This window comes from Protopterus annectens, chromosome 10.part0 (assembly GCF_019279795.1).
Source record: "Protopterus annectens isolate FY-2018-M chromosome 10.part0, PAN1.0, whole genome shotgun sequence".
NCBI lineage: Eukaryota > Metazoa > Chordata > Ceratodontiformes > Protopteridae > Protopterus > Protopterus annectens.
In genome coordinates this window covers 310,269,990-310,292,841 of record NC_056744.1, presented here as the reverse complement: position 1 = coordinate 310,292,841, position 22,852 = coordinate 310,269,990, and the positions used below count along the sequence as shown (strand labels likewise).

General features: G+C 39.1%; 1 protein-coding gene across 1 annotated transcript in view; it reads left to right on the top strand.

Moving 5' to 3' along the window:
- OLFML2B (olfactomedin like 2B) overlaps nucleotides 1-22,852 on the top strand; it is a 455,925-nt gene that overhangs the window by 261,853 nt on the left and 171,220 nt on the right. The gene's annotated exons all lie outside the window — the stretch shown is intronic.

Genomic DNA, 22,852 nt, shown 5'->3' with positions numbered 1-22,852 from the left:
CCAGGTATGAATTTGTGAGTCTCCATCCATTGATTCAAATTGTGTTTGAAGAGGGACAGGGAAGGGATCTGCTTAATGTGAAGAGGACGTCTGTTCCAAAGAAGGGGCAATCTCTAAGAAATATGTCTGGCTCTCCAGCATGTTTTATTTGAGTCAATGACTAAATTTAGACCCTAGATTAGGTGACCCTCATGCTGTTTGATTGTGGATGCGTAGATGCCCCATCAGAGCTGGATTTGTGAGTGCCTTGTAGATCAGGAATAGGTCACCTCTTAATATAGTCTGTAGGAGACAGAGTAAAGGGATAGGGCTTTTTAGTCTATCTGCATAGTTCATGTTGAATACTCCCTGTAGTTTCCTTGTGGGGAACCGCTGATGTCGCTGCAGCTGCTGTAAGTGCCTAGTCAAGGGCATGCCAAATGATGCATTGTAATGATTATTGGTCAAATGAGGGCTGTGTACAGTGGAAATATAATTTCTTTGGATCTGGTTGCCATACCTTTACTTATAAGTTGTGCCACATAAAAGGACTTCCTCTCCACTATGGACACATTGCAGTTAAAGTTCAGGCTAGTATCTCTCTGTATACCTAGATCTCTCACCTCTTAGTCTACTCTTAAGTGTGTGCTATTGGTGTTGTAATTTGCAGGGATATTTGATTTCCCAAAGGGTATGATAATGCATTTTTTGCACTGTGCTTCTGGCACCAATCATTTGCCTGATCTAGACCCTCCTGAAGGATATCTGCCTCATTGGGGGATTCAGTAATTGCCCCCAGCTTGCAGTCATCAACAAACTTTGTCATCCAGAGGCCTTCCACATTACTCTTGACTTCAGAGAAGTATATTCCAAACAGGAGTGGTCCTAGCACTGAGCCCTGTGGCACACCACTAGTAACTGGCCTCTTGCTCGATCTAGATTCACCCACTTTAATCACGTGTCCTGTCTGTGAACCAATTGGCTAGCCATCTGGTGACATAGGGATTTATGCCCAGTTTTGTGAGTTTATTTATAATACCTGAGTGGAGAATTGTGTCAAATGCCTTGGCCAGGTCGAGGTAGGCGATATGTACTGTTTTACCCTCACCCATGGCCTTAGTGACTTTCTCAAAGAAATCCACCAGATTCAGTAGGCATGACCTGCCCTTGACCAGGCCGAACTGGGTTGGGTCCCGTATTTGGAAGTTTCCTATGTCATTAGTTATCAGGTCCATGATTATTAATTCCATGGCCTTACATATAAGACTATTCAAACGTATGGATCTGTAACTTCATGGGTCAGTAGATAGTCCTCCTTTATGCAGAGAGATGACTGTTGCTGTCCTCCACTCTACTGGGACAAAGCTAGTCTGAAGGCTGTGATTAAACAGAGATCCTCATGAGCCTGATAAGTCCTGATTTAAGCTGTTTAACAGCCGACCTGGTATATTGTCATAACCCACTGAAGCCGTGTTTTTAGCTTTATAGAACACAGTATAATTGGTGGTATACCTCTCAACCTTTTACCACAAGAAATCTGGGCAACAACACCGGGATGGAGAAAGGAGATTCTGACGATAGGGATGACTGCAATTAGAGATACAGACAATAGGTAAGTGGGATATATAATTATAATATAGATAATATAATTATATTATAATTTATAATATAGATACTAGGTGCGTGGGATATATAATTATAATATAGATAATATAATTATATTATAATTTATAATATAGATACTAGGTACGTGGGATATATAATTATAATATAGATAATATAATTATATTATAATTTATAATATAGATACTAGGTACGTGGGATATATAATTATAATATAGATAATATAATTATATTATAATTTATAATATAGATACTAGGCGTGGGATATATAATTATAATATAGATAATATAATTATATTATAATTTATAATATAGATACTAGGTACGTGGGATATATAATTATAATATAGATAATATAATTATATTATAATTTATAATATAGATACTAGGTACGTGGGATATATAATTATAATATAGATAATATAATTATATTATAATTTATAATATAGATACTAGGTACGTGGGATATATAATTATAATATAGATAATATAATTATATTATAATTTATAATATAGATACTAGGTACGTGGGAGCTGGATCTTATTGAAGAAAACTGGCAAAGGAACCAAGGTACTGGGAGTAAATAACTAGAGAGGGAAAGATGATAGAATGGGAAGGTGCCAAGAATTTATTTGGACTGCAGGTTAGAGATTGCCTTTCCTATCAGGGATTGATATCAGAGTATAGGCAAAGAGAAAGAAATATGGAAGTTCTAAATGAAAGACCAGTACTGGTAGAGTTTTTAGTAGAATCTAGAACAGAAGTTGCCATTAAAAAAAGTGTTAATTAGTAGAGCATGTAAAATATTGCATGGTAACTATAACTATTGATCAGAGGAGGTTAGAAAACATTGAATAAACAATTCACAAAGAAACAATGGGAGGATATATGTATGTCTCCCAAATATGCAACAAAATCTAGAAGACTTTGGATTTTTGCTTGGAAAATTTTATACAGATATTTTTATAACCCAAAGACTCCAGAGAATTTTTCCTTAGGTATTTAGCAAATGTTTCAGGTGTGACAGGGAAGAAAGAGGTAATTGGAAAGACATTTTGTGGGAGTGCAGTGAGTTGGCAGACTTTAAGGATACCCTATAGGATGCACTGTCGGAGATGCTGGTTGGGCAGATTGGTGTGACGAGGGAGATGATTTTTCCGAGCTATGATACAGAATCGAAATTGTCTAGACATGGTAAGGCCTTGTTGTGTCTAATTATTGTGGCTGCCAAAAAAGCAATTACTAGAAAATGGAAATCAATATCTAAACCAACTAACTACTAGAAGTAGTGAATATAGCAACAGAATTAACAAGTGGAACTGAGATCTTTAAAAAGAGGTAGGAGCAAACTACACAGGAAAACATGGGAATTGTGGGAACAATACATACAGGGGAGGAATGAAGATCAAAAGAAGACAGGACTTAAATGAGCGATGTAACGTCTGACTGAAAATGATTGAGTCGATAAATGAGCGATGTAATGTCTGACTGAAAATGATTGAGTCGATAAATGAGCGATGTAATGTCTGACTGAAAATGAGTCGATAAATGAGCGATGTAATGTCTGACTGAAAATGATTGAGTCGATTATAAGTTGATGTATATTAAATGAGCGATGTAATGTCTGACTGAAAATGATTGAGTCGATAAATGAGCGATGTAATGTCTGACTGAAAATGATTGAGTCGATAAATGAGCGATGTAATGTCTGACTGAAAATGATTGAGTCGATAAATGAGCGATGTAATGTCTGACTGAAAATGATTGAGTCGATAAATGAGCGATGTAATGTCTGACTGAAAATGATTGAGTCAATTATAAGTTGATGTATATTAAATGAGCGATGTAATGTCTGACTGAAAATGATTGAGTCGATTACAAGTTGATGTATATTAAATGAGCGATGTAATGTCTGACTGAAAATGATTGAGTCGATTATAAGTTGATGTATACTTTTTGCAACTGGGAGTGTGTCAGCATGGTTTGTGATGTAAAATCCTTACAAATAGGATTGCGTTGGCATGGTTTGTTTTTATTTATACAAATGTATGATTGCTTACATCATAAGTGATGATTTAATAAAGATGCTTCTTGTTTAAAAAAGGGGCAGCAGTTGAATAATTTATGTAATGTTGCTTAGGTTATATGATATATAACAATATGTGTGAAGCATAATGCTTGTTAATTTCAAGTGATTAATACATTTGATTACTTTTATATAATTTAAATGTGTCTGTGTCACAAATGATGATTCAATAAAGGTGTTTTAAAAGAGAAATCTGGGAAAATCTTAAATTATGGGGGGAGGCAAAGGCCCAAAAGTAGGGACAGATTTTAAATATTGCTCTTTTTAACTTAGAAAGTTGCTAGAGTATAGGTTTTGTGTTAGTATGCATTTTTGAAGGATAGAAGATGTGAAATTCAAATGTGTATCATTATTTAGTGACTACAATCCTCAGTGATTTGCCACAAAGTTACAGATTTTATGAGGAACAGGCCAAACATATGAGGCAAAATGGACATTCTGTGAAAATCTGGACAGTTGAGAGGTATGACTGGTGGCGGAGAACTGGGGGGGGTGATGGAGAGGTGAAATTTGAGCTGAATTTGTCGGCCAGCAGATTTGCTCTGTCTTCTGACTGAGTATAGGTGATGCCATCCACAACTAATTCCACACATTGTTGGGTGTTGTCCTTAAGACTAAAGATATAACTAAAAAATGTCTTATGGTCATCCTTACCTTTGGAAGCTATTTTTACCAGAAAGTCTACTTTTAGAGACTTAGCTAGTACCCTGATTCACTTGCTTAGACTAATGAGTGACTTTTTGCTCTGCTGTGTGCATTCTGTCTTACTTCTTGAATGGATTTTCCTTCTTTTGTTGTACAATCTATGAATACCAGGGATCCACCAGTGTGGCTTGTTTTTGCAGTTTGACCTGGGTTTATTTGGGTCTGGTACTGCAATTTCTATGCAGTTGCTTATATGATAATACACCTATGCATAGATTTCTGTGTGTTCTAGATTTGGGGGAGCTTAGAAACTAGCTATGCTATCCTTTACTAGGAGTAATTTATCTTAGAGAAGTTCTTCAAGTTTTTAGGGTTAGGTGGGGGTGACTAGTTTTACTTTTATTTCGGGGGGGGGGCTTTGCAGCACTCTCCCATATTTGTGAGTACCAGATCTAGAATATGTGTTCTCCTAGTGGGAGTGCATACTGACTGCTCCAGGGCATTTGAATTTATAAAGTCAAATAATCTTTGGGCCAGCATGTTAGTGGTTGTGTATGCCTCCCAGTTAATGGAGAGGTAGGTAAAATCACCCACAAGTATGGTATTGGGCTGGATGGTGAGCGATTCTAGTAACTTCAGGTATTATTTATGGGTTTCCTGGTTCATGGTTAGGGACCTGTAGCTAGCAAGAATAGGATAATGGATTTTTCCCATTGTTATTTGGACATGGAGTAGCTCAAGCATGTCATATTGTTTGATCAGACTTGAGGTGTGCTTATCCTTCATGTAGATAGATACGCCTTTTGCTCTTTCATGTTCAGTGGGTGGTCAGACTGTATGAAAGGCATTATAATCATGCACTGCTGGAGTGCTTTCTGTGGCTTTGAACCAAGTAAAGCAAAACTGAACCCTAACCCTATTCAAACGTAACTCGGACCAGTGGATGGAAAATCGCATATTTACTTGTTTGGCAGAGTGTCCCTAATGGATGAGGACAGCCTGAGAATGAGTGATGTCTACAAGCCTATATTATAACTATATGTTCATGGGTTGGTACTAGGCTATCAGCCCTAGGGCCTATACAAGCCTATATTATAACTGTGAAATTGCTTTGGGTATTGACAAAGCAGTAATATTTTAGATTTGGTGTAAGCTTGGCTAGGCTTAAAATGGCTCTCAGGCAGATAGCCTAGTAGCTACCTGTGAACATATTAGCTTGTCTCCTATGTATCCAGATATACAGAAACAGTAGTCTTGGGTTAATTCCTCTGCCTCCCACATTTGACTGTGGATGCCCCACAGGGTCCCATCCCATGACCTTTATTGTTCACAGTTGATATGTTTCTTTAGGGGAGGCTATACATTCGAGAGGTTTCTACCACTACTGCAATGCCTATAACATGCAACTTTATCTATTGTTCCCTCAGGAGTCTGTATCAGCTCTTAACCAACTCTCACAGGACTTGCAATTCATCTACTCATGGACAGTCAAAAATTGACTTAAACACAGCACTGCTGAAACAGTCACAGTGGCCATTCATGATCTCCTTAAGGACTTGTCAAGGTCTGTGTTGTCTCCTAATGTCATCTAACTTCTGCTGAAGATGTGTAATGTAGGGACACTGTCTGTATTGTCTCCTAATGTTATAGGTTCATAGGTTCATAGGTAGGTACTAGGCTATCTGCCCGAGGGCATTTATAAGCCTAGCCAGAGTGTGTCGGCTTTCGCTGCCCCATTGATTAATTAACTGAGCCTCTGTCAAGCAGAGCCAATGAAGTGATCCCAGGGGTGTACTTTCTGTTACCCATCCACTTGTCAAGGTTTCTCTTGAAGAATGTTAGTGAGGGGTTCTGCCTAATGTAGTTAGGAATTTTGTTCCAAAGCATAGGGAGTCTCTGTGACAGGAATCTATCCCTCCAGCATGTTCTATGTATTGTTGTGGCAAGGTTTAGCTCACTAGACCGTGTGGCTTGCAGTGACTTGGATTTCTTTAGGTGGAGCATGTCCATCAATTCTGAGTTGGACATGGCTTTGTAAGTCAGGCAGAGATCACCTCTGAGTAAGCGATATGCTACTGAGTACAGCTGGAGTTTATCAGTCGGGCTGCATAAGACATATGTTTGAGGATCCTCTTGGTGAGATGCTTTTGTGGTCTTTCAAGCTGTTGGAAGTGTCTTGTGATGTGCATCCCAAATGGGGCATTGTACTCTATGATGGGTCTGATGAGTGAAGAGTAGAGGGGCACTATAACCTCTTTATTTCTAGATGCGAACCGCTTAGTAATTAGATGGGCCACATAGAAGGATTTCCTAACTACTTTGGCAATATGATTGTCAAAGGAGAGATTACTATCTACCTGGGTCCCCAGATCTCTTATTATTTCTTCTGTATTAAAGGGGCTGCTGCCTATGTGGTAATTCACGGGTGCTTTGTTTTTGTTTTTCCCAAATGGGATGGCTATGCATTGTTTGGCATTTCGCTTGAGGCCATGACATTGACACCAGGTGTCTGTCTCAGTAAGGCCTTTTTGGAGGATGTCCATGTCAGCCGGAGAGTCAATTATGGCTCCTAGTTTGCAGTCATTGGCAAACTTGGTTAGCCATAGTCCTCCTGTGTTTGCCTGTACTTCTGAGAAATATATGCCGAACAGTAGGGGTCCCAGAACTGAGCCTAGCCGGACACCACTTGTGACTGGTTTAGAGTCAGACCTGTAGCCTGCTATTCTTACCGTGTGAGTTCTGTCTGTAAGCCAGTTGGCAACCCATCTTGTGATGTAGGGGTTTATGTTCAGGCTGGTGAGTTTTTCTATAATACCTGAGTGAGGAATGGTGTCGAACGCCTTGGCGAGATCAAGGTAGGCTGCGTGAATCACCTTTCCCTCGTCTATGGCCTTGGTAACTGTCTCAAAGAAGTCAACCGGGTTTAGTAGGCATGATCTGCCCTTAGCAAAGCTGAACTGGGTCGGGTCAAGTGTTTGGAGGTTCCCAATGTCTTTGTTAATGAGTTCCATGATGATGCACTCGATAGCCTTGCAGACCAGGCTAGTCAGGGTTATGGGGCAATAGTTACCAGGGTCAGTTGTGGCCCCTCTTTTGTGGAGTGGAATAACCGTTGCTGTGCACCATTCTATGGGCATGTAGCCTGTGGAGAGGCTGAGGTTGAACAGTGTGTTTAGGTGGGGGGTTAGTTCATTCTGTAGTTCGTGCAAGACGCAACCTGGGACACCATCTGGCCCCATTGATGCTGTGTTTTTGGCTTTTGAAAGGGCTGTTTTCACCTCTGCTTCTGCGATATCTGGGACACTACACTTTTCCGGTATTGTTATCAGCCCTTTTGAAGGTGTGAGGGAGGTGAAGTTTGCACTGAATCTATCTGCCAGTATGTTGGCAATATCAGTAGGTTCAGTATATTTTTTCTCAGAGCATATATGCAAGTTGCCACTTAGATTCTTAACATAGCTAAAGAAGGCTTTGTGGTTATCTTTTGAATACTTGACTATTTTTCTTTCGAAGTTAGCCTTGGATGATTTTATGAGGGACCTTAGTTTCTTACTGATACTGATCAGGGATGTCTTTCTTTCTTGGGATTTGCTTTTTTTCTGAACTAGTTTCCTCCTTTTATTGTATAACACCCCGCCACCACCCCCAACCAAGGGAACCAGAGTGAAAAACTTTTCTAAAGCAAACTTCACCTTTCTTAAGGCAGAGGTGGTAAGTTTTACAGCCCCCACTCTGAAGATGTGTAATGTAGGGCTGAGTACTGACAACAAGCTAACCTAGAAGGATCAGATTTCAACTGCTGTTAAGTTCTCATTTCTGTCTCAGAAACCTCCCCTTATCAAGCACCTTACCCCCCCCCCCCCCCCCGTTAGTCTCCCTGATACACTGCACACTCTGGTCTTCTCTTGTTGGAATACAGTGATGCTCTGCACTTAGGGCTTCTAGATTCAAACCTATATTAGCTGCAGCATGTGCCAAATTCTGCAGTCCAGCTACTAACCAGGGTCTCTAAATAACAGCAATTTACACCAGTTTTCTGTGAACTGCACTTACTTCCCATCAGTCAATTAATTATCTATAATGTTCTGGTTTATCTTGTCTTGCATGGCTTGGGTTTCCCATGTCTGAAGGACCTCCTGAGCTGGTATTGGACATATTAATCTGTGCATTCTGCCTGCCAGGGGATATTAATGATTCCCAGAGTATGACATAACTAATGTGAGATCTGTTCATTTCCTTAGGATTGTAAATACCTTTATATCCTACTCACTGGCTAATTGAGAAGATCCTCATCTCTGACCAGCTTCAAGCATTTCCTTGAGACACATTTGAAGTGGCATTTAAATAGTTTGTTCCCTACTGGTGATGCTGCAACATTTTATTTGACCTGCAGTAATTTCATGTTCATTTTTTGGTTTTGCAGTTTTACTTTCTTTTAACTTGCTTTTATTTATATTTCGCTTATTTATAATTTTTACAGTGCCTGGGTTCAAGCACTTAAATAAATTAGAATTTGAAGTGCTCTCTTCATTCATTGAGAATGTGACATCATAAAGGGCATATGATGAATCCCATAACTGGACATTGAGTGGTGTCAGGGAAACGTACATTAAAACATGAATTCTTTGCTTGGACTTACTGTGCCGATTACTTTAATGTGTCTATAAAGCATTGGAATTTGAGAAATTGAGATTTCAAAAAAAAAAAAAATGCATGTTAAGCTTCACTGTCATGTGGAGCTACGGTCATCTGGTGATGGTCCACTTAATGCCTGTCCTTTTGGTTCACTTCTTTCATATTACAGATTGGGTGTTTGGTGTTAGATAATAGCTCTGTCCTTCATAGCATGTGACATATATGATCTGTGTGATTTCTTGTTTGACTATCAGTGGCCACTTTATAGTTCACACTGTAAGTTCCTTTCTTTATGTCTTTGCCCTACAGGGTGTGTTCAAATGTTACAAATATTACTGACATTAAGGAAACAGCATGGTAACGCATGCCAGCTACAGCCTCTGTTCCTTATTTCAATCTCCTCCATCCTAGCCTTTTCACAACTTCATTGATCCTGGCCCTGCGTTGCAAGACAATAATATGATTACTGATTTTATTCACCTCTGTCACTGATCCTTACCCTTACACATCTCCCCGCCATGATGTTTTCATTACCCAAGGTTTGAATGAAGGTATGAAGATAGGCAATAGGGTGTAAAGAACTGAAGTGGCAATTCACAGCATAAAGGAAGTGATGCTTCGCAGACACAAGCTGTGACACAGGATTTAATGTCCAACATACAGGAATGGTGCTGCAGTAATTTAGTGAATGTAGTTAAATGCCTAGTGTTCGGACTGACAACCTGAAAATAAAATGATAATTTAGCTTTCACTCTGAAGCAGTAAAACAGTCCCAGCTGCTTTCGACTGTTACAAAGCAACATTCCAGTTCTAAGGAAAAAGCTGCTGAAATAAATCTTTTTAGATAACTATAAACTCAGTGCAGCACTCCTTTAGTTTAATAGGTTCATAGGTATTTACCAGGCTAAAGATCACCAGGGTCTTTATAAGCCTATCCGTGCAACCCAGCCTAATTGTATCACTATGTATCATGGGGATTTATTAGGAGAGGCATTTATTATGCAGGAAGTTTCTAAAGGTTTTTTTTGTGTGTGGGGGCTAATCCCAGTACTTGTTATGGGAACAGAACCCACAGCCTTCAATACCATAAGCAAGTATGCAACCTGTTAAGCTAGTGACACTGCTTAATACACTGCACAATACACTGCACTAACTTAATTGTGGCCTAAATCCTTAACCAGGAAAAAATAGCATTTAGGCCATCCATTACACTTATATAACATCATGCAAATCCATTGCAAAAAATATTCTAATCTTTAAGATCAAGTTCCTCTTCCCATAGTCTTCCTTGGAAACTTCCCGAACAATTAACTACTACAGAAAAACTCATCAAGATTTGCAAGTTCATTATCTGTCTGATTCTTGCACTCATTTCTGTAGCATCCCAACTTCAACGCATGAACACTGTATAAGTGAAAAGTGTACGTTGTTTCCCTACTTTTGAGGGTACTTGTCTTGACCTCTGCCCTCCAGATGGCAATAGAACATGGTTTATTTCCCATTAGTAGTTATTTCACACTGAACTCTTTTAAGTTCCCTAAATCTTCTAAAGATAGCATTCGCTCTGACAACCTCTGAAAGGATATTGCTCAAAATGTGTTCAGCCATTTGCAACTCTGGTCTGTTATACATACTTTATACCTCTGTTTCACACACATGAAAATCTTGTGCAAGATAGTGTTCTTTGTAAATTCTTTAAAGATCTTGATGAGTTACACTTGGCCTTCATGTCATCTGCATTTTCCACAGCTGTTGCTCTAAGTCACATTCAAGCTCTGGATGAGCCTATTTCTCTTCCCATTTCCTAAACTAATAAGGCATAATTAAAAATAATTAGCTGACATTTCTCACTCCCAGCCTGCTATGATAGTTGCTTGTTGTGTGCTAGTTCTTTCTTGTTATGATCTTCAGAGAGAGAGGCACAGATGGCCGAGCTCTCACAGAGGCACAGATGGCCGAGCTCTCACAGAGGAACAGATGGTAGAGCTCTCAGAAAGGCACAGATGGCGGAGCTCTCACAGAGGCACAGATGGATGAGCTCTCAGAACTCCCTTGGGATCCACTACTGGCCCCAGCAACACTGCAATAAGGCTGTGGGTGGGTTACAGGATGACCCAGCATGGACATGTGGCACTGAGGACCAAGCCAGTAGGATGAGATGCGAGGGAACCAAAAAAAAAAAAGGATGGTATATGTTGATGGGTCAATGACCACTTTGTCAAAGCCCATTTGGTACAGCCTAAACAACCAAATGTGCAATTTCCAGGCACTAACATACAACTAAACATGTTTCATTTTGGGAAAAGTACCCTCTGCCCTTTGTGCTGGCAGAGACGCCTTGTACCTTTTCCCATCTGTCACTGTCTCTCTCTCTCTCTGTCTCTCTCTCATATACCAAAGACTGAAATTGCCAAACTTCAGAAAGCATTATAATCAAACATCAGTAACTTGTTCATTCTGTCAGCTAGTCTTGATCAAAGGACTTCAGATAGCATGTCAGTGATGAACCAATCAAATTGCATTGGATGGTATGTGAACCAGTCACATTGCACTGGGTTGTACGAGGTGAGTGTGTGAGATCAGACAAGCGCAGAGCAGGACAGCATTGTGCTACAGTTTATGAGTAAGAGAATGGGACGACTGCCCCCCAGGGCAGTCAGCAGAGTGTAAATGCACTAGGCAGAGAGGACAGGGAACAATAAACTAAGGGTGCACGGTCAATGAAGTCATGTGACCTGTAGCTTAATTAAACTAAGCGTGCACAGTCAATGAAGTCATGTGACCTGTAGCTTAATTAAACTAAGGGTGCACAGTCAATGAAGTCATGTGACCTGTAGCTTAATTAAACTAAGGGTGCACAGTCAATGAAGTCATGTGACCTGTAGCTTAATTAAACTATGGGTGCACAGTGATGCACCCCATGCCCCTTATAGGTTAATGAACCAAGAGTGCAGACTATAGTAGACCATATTACACTCTGTACTCTGAGGGGGTTAGAGTGAATAACAATATAGCCACTATGAGAGCCCTACATGTGCAGAGTACACCTGACATGGGAAGACATAAGAGAGGGAGTGAAGAGGTAAGTGCATAATCTCAGTAACTTACAATATACGCATGTATGCATATATTGTTGTGTGTGTCTGTGTATGTGTGCACGTGCATGTGTGTGCACTTGTGCGAATGTATGTCCGTTTATTTGTGCGTGTGTGTGTGTGTGTGTGTGTGTGTGTGTGTGTGTGTGTGTGTGTGTGTGTGTGTGTGTGTGTATGTGTGTGTGTGTGTGTGTGTGTGTGTGTGTGTGTGTGTGTGTGTGTGTGTGTGTATATATATATATATATATATATATATATATATATATATATATATACACACACACACACTAATGTGTATGCACATGTGTGTTTGTGTTTCTGTGTCTGTGTGTCTCCGAGTGTGTGTGTTTTCATATGTGTGAGTCTATGTCGATGGAGCAAAACTATTCTCTGCTATGGAAAGCGTAGAAAGCTTTTAGTGGGGGAGTTGGCATAATGGTCAAGGTGTTTACCTTACAACCACAAGTTGCAGGGTTTGATTCTCACATGGGATAATTGGCTAAGCTTAAGATGGCCACTCCGGCACACTGGTCCCAACAAAGACAAGGAAGTCACTCCGATCTTAAAAGGCTTTTAATATACAAAAAAGCAATCTGCATTAATCGCTTTCATTCTGCACAGGGAACTTCATCAGAATGCTTGTAAATCAAGTAACTGCCATTAATATAATCCCAACAATTAAATAGTACAACACACCCAATTGGTTCCTGAACTAATTCAATTAATTAAAAGAATTCCAATTAAATACTTCCAACTTGCCCGTCCAAAAAAACTTGTATGAAAGTATACAATATATAAATATGTATATAAAATATAAAACATGTATACATTTTACTACATAGTATAATATAACTTAGTATATAAGTACAACTCAATAATAACAATATAACAGTACTGGGATCTGAAATCATCCCTTGATTACAAGACTCTTAGGGCAGGTACTATGGAGCAATGTTCATTTAAACCTGGGAGGGAGCACACCTCCAGTCTCAACTGTCACATAAGTTCACTATACTCTAGGTTATTTTGCCAATCACCACCTCTGTTGAATTTTTTAACCTGTTCCAAAACCCAAAACTTAAAACAGAATTCAGAACATACTAGGGAATACTTATACAGAGCATTAGTCTCCTTCCTTTTACTAATGTTGTACTTTTGTTCATAAATTCTTTGTTTAAGTTTTCTTTCTGTTTTTCCTACATAGTATGCAAAACAGGCTGTAGATAAAGCCAAATATACCACCCCTCTGGTGTAACATGTATAATATTCTCTAGCTTTTAAGGTTCCAATAGTGCTCCAATGGTTTACTTCATCAGTATTGGCTATATAGGGGCACCGAAGGCACATACCACACTTAAACATGCCAACCATATTACCATTCCCGTTTCTGCTGTAATTCCTTTTGAAATAATTTTTCAAGTTGGGACCCCTTCTCATTCCAAATTATTGGGCATACTGGAAAATATATCCCAGTATCTCAGAGGATTTCTTATTACTTTTTGCATGCAGCAATTAGTTTCTTACTTGATCTGTGGAGTTTCAGAAGGCATAGCACCCCTGGATTAGATTGTATGTATTGCAGGCTTCATTTCCCCTGACAGGTAGCAAAATTAAAGTGCAAAAGGCTTCTGGACAATGTTTTTTTTTCTCAAAAGTCTGTTTACATTTACAGTTTTTTTATAAAATAAGAAGGCCTACAATTGTGTTTCAGTGCAATTTCACAAGATATCTTTAGTGTGCAGTGCACTTTAAATTTTAACCCTGTGCTGTGTTACTACAGTTACTTTGCACTGTGTTACTACTGTTATTCATGCTAATTAACTCAGTTGTACCAGCTGTATGTCTGGTGCACAGAAGTTAATTCTGCAGATGTCTCTTAACTGGCAGTTGACATTCTCCATGCATTATTCACCCCGGCCTTTCATTATGCATTATACATTGTTTAGTCTATGATTCTCTCCTTTATTTAGTAAAACATTTTTCACTGATGATTCAGCTTTCATTGTTCCTTCTAACCTACTTGAAGTCATGCTAAAGTTACCATGAGATCATACTTAAAGTTGCTTTTTACAATAACAGTAGTGGTCCAAAAGAGCATTGTTACTTTACCTTGTCAGCTTGAAGTTAAAGACCTGCATTTGAATCCTTCTGGTTTCTATTTGTAGTACTGATTAAATCATTTAACTTCAATTTGCTCCCAAGTCTTTTCTGCAAAAAGTTAATCTCTGGTGATGCTTGAGGTGCTATTGTGAAAACTAAAGGAAGCAGCGTATCACTTTTCATTAAAGATGAATTCACCTGCAGATTTGTCAAACAATATGATGTCCTAGAGATAATTCAGGCGCAATTAACTGTTGGTAGAGCACTTATTCAAGTCATTGCCAGCTACAGGACCCCCTTCATGAATCAGGACACCCACTCTGCCTATTTGTATCTACTTGAGTCAATCAGTATACATCCAAACACCATGGTTTTTCATGACGTTAACTACCCATCCACTGACTGGGTAAATTACTCATGCTCAAACTCACTTGCCCAAAGGTTCATCAACTTTGTTACCTCCAATGCCCTGGACCAGCTGGCAGACACTCCCACAAGGGGTGCCAACATCCTGGATCTGGTGCTTAGTAGTATGGGAGATCACAGTAGCACCCACACTGTAAGGTCTCCCTGGTGAGATCTGACCACAAATCAGTCTCATTTGAAGTAACTATCACACCTGCCCCCCCCCCCCCCCCAGCAGCAGCTAAACTGAAAAAACTTCTCCAAAGCACCTTTTACAGGATGGTATAAATAGCTTCACTGCACCTCCCCCTCAGATGGAACTGGCAACTATGCCGAGCTCTACGCCAATGCCCTATACAAACACCTGTATAACTGCATTGGCATGGTCATATCTGATAGGACCAAAAAGCTCCTCAAAGAAGAGCAAACTTGCCTGGTGGACAACTGCCATTAACAGGCTTTACAATAAGAGGAAGAAATGTCTACCTAAGAGTAAGAGGGGAAGAGCCCTAAACTGGAAACACTCCCTCATCAACTTAAACAAGTGAATATGACTTTTTGTAAAGTCCTCCAAAGCAAACTATGAATCCAAATTAGCTTCCTCAACTAAAGACAACCATAAGACATTCTTTAGTTACATCTGTAACCTAAAAGGAAAGACCCAGATTTGTGCTGAACTGGTAGTTAATGATACCATATATACTGAGCCTGTGGACATAGCTAACCTGTTTGCTGACAGGTTCTTTGAAAACTTCACTCCCCTGTCCCTGCCACACATACCCCATGACATCTCTGCCACCTGTCCCCTACCTTGTATCTCTAAAGAGCAGGTCATGAATTCTCTCTCTAAGGCCAGGAACACAGCATTTATGGGACCTGATAACATCCCAGGCTGCGTCCTATATGGGCTCCAACAAGAATTAGCAACACCATTGTGTGCTCTTTTCAGTCATAATCTAAGCACTGGCTTCATCCTACCGGAATGGAAAATGACCACCATTATTCCCTTGCACAAAGGTGGTGCTTCCACTGACTCTAGTTACTATAGACCTATTAGCCTGACTAGCCCTATCTGCAAGGCCATGGAGTGACTCATCATGGACCGTATCAACAAAGATATATTAATCTCCAAACACTTGACCCTTCTCAGTTTGGATTTGTCAAAGGGAGATCATGCCTGTTGAACCTGGTGGACTTCATCGAGACAGTCACCAAGGCCCTGGATGAGAGGAAATCTGTGTATACAGCCTACCTAGATTTAGCCAAGGGATTTGACACTATCCCCCACTCAGGCATCACTGACTAACTCACACAGCTAGGTATCAACCCTTATATAATTAGATGATTTGCTAACTGGCTCACTGATAGAATCCATATAGTCAAAATAGGGGAATCCAACTCCAACAGCAGACCTGCAACCAGTGGTGTTCCACAGGGATCAGCGCTGGGACCTCTACTGTTTGGAATCTATTTCTCTGATGTACAAGCAAAAACTAAGGGTCTGTGGTTGACAACATTTACTGATGATTGCAAACTGGGAGTGGTCATAGAATCTCCAAATGATGTCAACATCCTACAAGAGGGTCTTACACAAACAAATGATTGGTGCCAAAGTCATGGCCTTAAACTCAAACCCAATGCAAAAAAAATGTATTATCATCTTTTTTGGTAACGGCAATGTTCCTGCTAACTACCCCATCGATAGCAGTACCTTAAGTATGCACTCAGTGGTGAGAGACCTGGGTACACAGGTAGACAGCAACATTACCTTTCACCACCATGTCTCCGCAGTGGTAAGAAGGGCATTCTATGTTGCTCATCTCATAAGAAAGGGCATTGCCTCCAGAAAAAAAAGAAGTTATAACTTACGTGTACTATTCCCTCATCAGGCCAATAACTGATAATAGCTATCAAGGGAGTTGTTCATAGGGACTTGAAAACACCAGCTATTGCAGACTTTAGGTAGGTTGGCTATAGGGGAAAGAATCATGTAAAGCTATGGTAAATATATACTAGGCTGTTACAGTCTGTTTAGTAACTATACAGTCCTAGACCTGTTTATTTATTTATTTACTGGCATAGAACACTGATCAAACAATGACTAATTACAGGCTCAACATTCATTTTTTGCAGATAAAATGCACCTAATATATCCATTTAAATGGCATTTTAATTTCTCAAGAGACATGACTTATCAGGAAAAAATATCAGTAAGTGAAAACAGTTTTTACTTACATTAAATGTTCATAACATACACAGTTAATGGCACAACATACAGAACATTGAGAAATGTTACCAATTGGGTAAAGTTAAGTTTGCAAGCTATATTTATCATATATAGCCCTTGCTAGACTACTTAACACTCAATACCCAGCATGAGAATATAGTATTGTTTCATTATAGTTATATTTAAATTAATTTAGCCTGCTACTTACTTATTTTTCTTTTGTGATGTTGTATTATTTTATTAGTATGTTCATAGGACCATAGGAAGTTACTAGCCTAATGACCCTAGGGCTCTTACAAGCCTAGCCAAATTCTACCCTTATTTCCAAGATCAACACCTATAGCCCCTGTCCAAGAGGGACACAGGTGAAACTCCTGGCGTGAATTACAGTTACCCATCCAATTGTCCAGATTGCGTTTGAAGAGGGCCAATGACGTGCTCTATTTGACATGAAGTGGGAGTCTGTTCCAAAGGTGTGGTAATCCCTGGGAGACAAATCTATCCTTCAAGCAGGTTTTGTTAATGTCACATACCAGGTTAAGGTCTTTAGAGCTAGTAACCAGTGTACCATTTGATTTATGGAGATGCAGCATTTCCAATAAAGCAGGGTCAGAGATTGCCTTGTATGCAAGGCAGAGATAACCTCTGAGTAGTCTGCATGAAACAGAATAAAGTGACAGTGATTTCAGGTGATCCGTATAGGACAGATGCTGAACACCTACAATTTTCCTTCACCTATAGCCAACCTACCTAAAGTCTGCAATAGCTGGCATTTTCAAGTCCCTATGAACAACTCCCTTGATAACTATTTTGAGGGGAACATAGCATGTGTTGACCGTACCCTGTCACTGGATTGTTTCCCATCGCAATCTTTTTAATTCTTTTTTTCCCTTTATCTTTCCACTACCAGTAGGCCCAGTTTTGCATTTTTCCCAGGTGAAGAAATGCCATGACACATGCAATGCCATTTTAAAGGAACTGAACGATAACAGATGGGTGCTGCAAAAATTTGCCAGAAGCAACACAAGTGATGAGGACTTTCACAGTCAGGGTCTGCTGAACTGAAAGACTTTCAAAAGTCATATTCTGCATTAATACTGCTAAAAGTCCCACTTTCTGCTTATAGGGGTATAGTGCTGGTGGTGGTGATGTATTGAGAAAAGACAAGTATCTATTTATTTATCATTTACCTGCTGGGCAAATGTGCTAGTCTTTGGGCCCTTCATAGCCACTACCTGAGCTATAAAGAAAAGGGTAAATACTGTTGGCAATCGATAGTGAAGTTTTTGGGAGATGGAAGGAAATCTCTAGGTTGAGAGAAAACCCCATGCACTCATTCTTTCTTTCTTTATTTATTTATTTTTATTTTAGGTATCAAGTCACCTCCAGAAGCATTATTATCTCCCTGCAAGTCCCTTCCTGGTGAACCCCCCTGTGTCTTTCACCAGGATGGTCTCTCCTACTGGAGATTTGATTTCCTGACCTAAATCAATCTGTGCTGTGAAAGGCACTGCTCCAGCAAGTGATGAAACAGGCTGCAAGAAAGACCATCATTTGACCATGTGGAGGATTTTTATTCGCTTATTTCCCTGCCACCATGTGCTAATGCAACCCTTACATAGGTTGGGCATGATATTAGTGGACCACATTAAGCACAGGCCCACCCACAGCTGTTGGTTTGGTTTATACTAGTCAGCTACCTCTGCCTTTCAGCCCAACATCATATCCTATTACTCTGACCTCTACCAGAGCCTATTAGATAACATTCCAGCATGTTCTCCTCCCCCCCACCCCCCCATGATGGGCATGTCCAGCCTTCCTGTCACTCCAACAGTAACTCAGGCCACTAGTCAAACTCAGGTCATTTGGGCTGTGGACAAGGCTTTCTTCCACTACACCACCACAGCGGTATAGAAAACAAATGCAGTCATGGAGAGAACATGCTAATTTCTCATACATAGTGACTGCAACTCAGAACTGTGATGTAGAGATCTTACCATTAATTCATGATGCTGTCCTAAAGCATACTGCATCAGATATCAGGTTGATGTGATTCCTCAGATCTTAAATAAAATTGGATGCACTCTGAGTTTTCGATTCTGAGGTGCAATTTCAGTAGTTAGCCTCTTGATATCTGGCAGGTGTTGAAGGGAAAATATAGCACAAAAATAAATATTTAAAAGTTAAAATAAACCAACTGCAATATATTTGCATGGTAGTCATATCCTGAGCAGTACCTCTTTGAAAGGTAGATGCCAACAATTTTTAGTTCACCATTGCAATGCACATACCCTTAAGCTAATAATAAGTAAATTACCAGCCCCAAGCATTTACAATTGAAAATATGGACTCTTTATTTGAAATAAATTGAATTAAGCTTTGCACATTTTAGAAATGAAATATACAAGTGACTTTAAGCGCAGACAGAGTAAAAATAAATGTATTTAATCAAACAGATGGCATAAAAGAAAAAAATGTATTAGGTTATCTGATCTACCATTACCATTAGCTAAAGAGAAATAGTGAATTTCTGTGTTTCTTTGAACTGGACATCCAAAAGGGAGTAGGATATTGCTGTAGTACTTCAGTGGCTACCAAGAGGCCTAGCAGCCACATGGTCAAACGCAGGTGAGTATTCCAAGTGGTGAATCAGTTCTTTAGCTTCTGCTTATTTCCTGGGTCTGTATTCAGGAGCATCACTGAGTAAAGGGCAACTGTCAAAATCTATGACTCATGTTTTCTTCTACTCCTCCATAATACTGTCTTCTGTTGTTGGGGAAATAATACAAGCCCTAAGATTAACCCTGAAAAATTCACAATGTTGTTTTTCAGATAAAAACTTATCTGTCTCAGTGTTGTAGAGAACCTAAAACTTAAAATGGTCGGCATGATTAATGGGTGCTACAATTCCATTACTTGTACCACTACCACCAATTTATATGGGATGGCACTGGATTTAAATCCATGTCAGTGACACCAAATATTATACTTTGGGTGATCAAAATTCCAATCATACACTAAGTAAACACTACCGCCACAAATAATAGTCAATACCTGCCACTTCCAAATAAGCTTTGTACTGTACAGCTATAGGTCAGTATTATAATCATGGGCTCCCTGGGATTTCCCCCACTTCATACTCAGCACGGTATTTGTCAGTGGTTCAGTCTTATCAACATAAATTAAATAATTTAGATTTGACCAAAATTATTTTGCCCCTCCCCACACACAATATATTTACCAGATTGAGGGGTACTGTATTTATGGTAATATTCACACCTTTCAGCATCTTAAAGCAATGATTCTGGACACAAAAAAATAATTGCAGAAGTTTCTAGATTAACATGTTTTACATTAGCATGCATTTTCTGAAGGATGTGAAATCTGAAATTCAGATGTCTATTATTATTTAATGACTTCAATCCTCAAAGTTTTGCCAGAAAACCACAAATGTTATGGACAGACCGAATGTATAAGGTAAAAATCTAAGCATTCTGTGAAATTCTAGACATTTGAGACGCATAGCAATAGTGCTGAGATAGACAGATCACACTAGCATATCAAAATCAAAATCACTGTTCATTCTTAAAGTAAACCAACTGCAATAAATATTTGTGGGTAGTAATAGCCTGAGCAGTACCTCTTTGAAAGGTAAATGCCAACAATTGTTAGTTCACCATTGCAATGCATGTACCCTTAAACTAATAATAAATAAATCACCAGCCCCAAGCATTTAAAATTGAAAACAACAGACTCTTTACTTGAATTAAATTAAATTAAGCATTGCACTTTTTAAAATGAAATCTACAAGTGGTTTTACGCTTACCAAACAAATAAAAACAAATGTTCATAATCAAATGGAAGGCATAAAGAAAAAAATCTATTAGGTTATCTGATCTACCATTACCAGTAGCTAAAGAGAAATAAAGAATTTCTGTATTTGTTTTACTCAGACCTCAAAAAGGAAGTAGAATGTTTCCACAGACATCCAATTTGAGCTCTGTCCTGAAATGCAGTACCTGCTGGATGTCAGATAGATATTTGACTGACTGATTTTTTTTTTCTACTTAAAAGAGTCTGTGGCACTAGTTTTTGTTTAGGTTCAAATTCAGATTATCCTCTTCCTGTTCTCAGTGTCTTTTAGCTTTGAAGCAGAGAAGGTTGAAGCCAACAAGTTATCATACAAATCGGTCATCTCTTTGCCCATTTGAGGAGTAGAAATGGTTTGTTTTTCAACAGTTTTTCTACCTTTCCACATTAAGAGCAATTTTACACTCAGTAAAGCTACATTTTCCATGTTATACATTCCATATGTTTTACATGCAACATGATTTACAGCAACCAGAATTTTTTTACAGAAAAATGTAATTACATTTATTTTAGCATAGTACTGCTTCTCTAGAGTGTGTTTTTGCAAATAACAGTCACTGATGAAAATCTTCCTTTTGATGAGAGTATGGCTTACATAATACAAAAGACTTATGGTGTACTTCATATAACCTTTCACTGTGTTACTTCCAGAAGCAAGGAGATTTTTATTCGTCTCTATGCCTACTTGGTTTAGAACTGCAATATAACTTTTTTTGTACAGAAATTCATTTGTTAGTCATCTTGAATAGGTCCATAAATGCTTCATATACAGAGTTCATACCTTACAATGATGTAGCCTTTAAAGGAAACATGAAACTTGATAGGTTCTTAGGGCCCTTAGCTCTTAAGGGATTTTTTCCTGAGCTTAAAATTGTACACTGAACTGTAAAACTATGAAAACTATCATCATAAGAAACAACCCGGAGTTAAACATACTGCTTTACATTCTGAAACCTCTAGGATCCAGAAAAACAGGGCATGTTTTCAAACCCACCACAAACTCTAGGGCATCCCTCACGTTCATGGTCATGTTTTTCTTTGTCTGTCATGTAGGTGCTAAGATCTCTTCCTTGTGAATTTTGAGGGCATAATTTCTAGTCTGAATATAATTAGGGAATTGTGATTCTGAGGGAGGGGAGGTTCTATTAACATAGAACTTCATAAAAATACTGTTTTTGGAGAGATTGGTCAAATTTTAGGAAACATTAGGCACATCCCTAAAAATACGGACAGCTGGAAAGTATGAATTGAATCCTTTAATTAGCCCTGAGAGATTCCTGCCAACCAAGGTTGATGAATGAAATGATTAACTCTGAGACTGGAACGTCTGCTCATGTCACTAGATCCTGCACAAGCAGGCCTGCCTGGGGTTGGGAGGGTGACCTAATGGTTAAGGTGTTTGCCTTACAAACACAAGGTGCATAGTTTGAGTCTCACAAGAGATAACTGGCTAGGCTTAAAATGGCTTGCAAGGGCAGTTAGCTTAGTACTAACCTATGAACCTATGTTCACATGCTTATATTTCCTCAGGACTTCCCTTATCTGTCTAAATCACAACAAGTCAGATACCTGATTGGCAACTGGCCTCACCGTCTAACAGACAGTCTGGCTCTACAACTGGCTAGACACTCCTGCCAATCAGTGTAACACATGGATTAGGGGAAACCAGAGTGATGCAGTCTCTTCCCAGTCTCTCTTTGCCTGTAACAACCTGCTTGGTAGCCTGTGTTATGGCACATTTTTTTTTCTTTTTTGGTGTGTATGTTATTAACATGATTGCATGCGGTTGTGGGACATATGGTGAATTTCTTTTTAAACAAGCAGACCCACCAAAGGAAATATATATATATGTATACACACACACACACACACACACACACACACACACACACACACACACTGGTAGAATGATGGAATTAAGATTTGGATAAATGTTATTAAGTCACAGTAGTGAAACAGGTCAAGGTAGTGAAGTAAAAAATTAGAACATGTCTTACTCATTCGTGCAAACCCAGATTGTGCTTCTGGTAAAGCAGTCTAAATGTCATATACCTATCTATGGCAAATTCTATAAATCACACAACATGAATTTACTGCAGATTGCTTACAAAAGTTGATATGTTTGTTACAGATTGTTTTTAGATGTGTGAATGTATTTATAGTTGTTTCAGCATTTTAAAAATAAT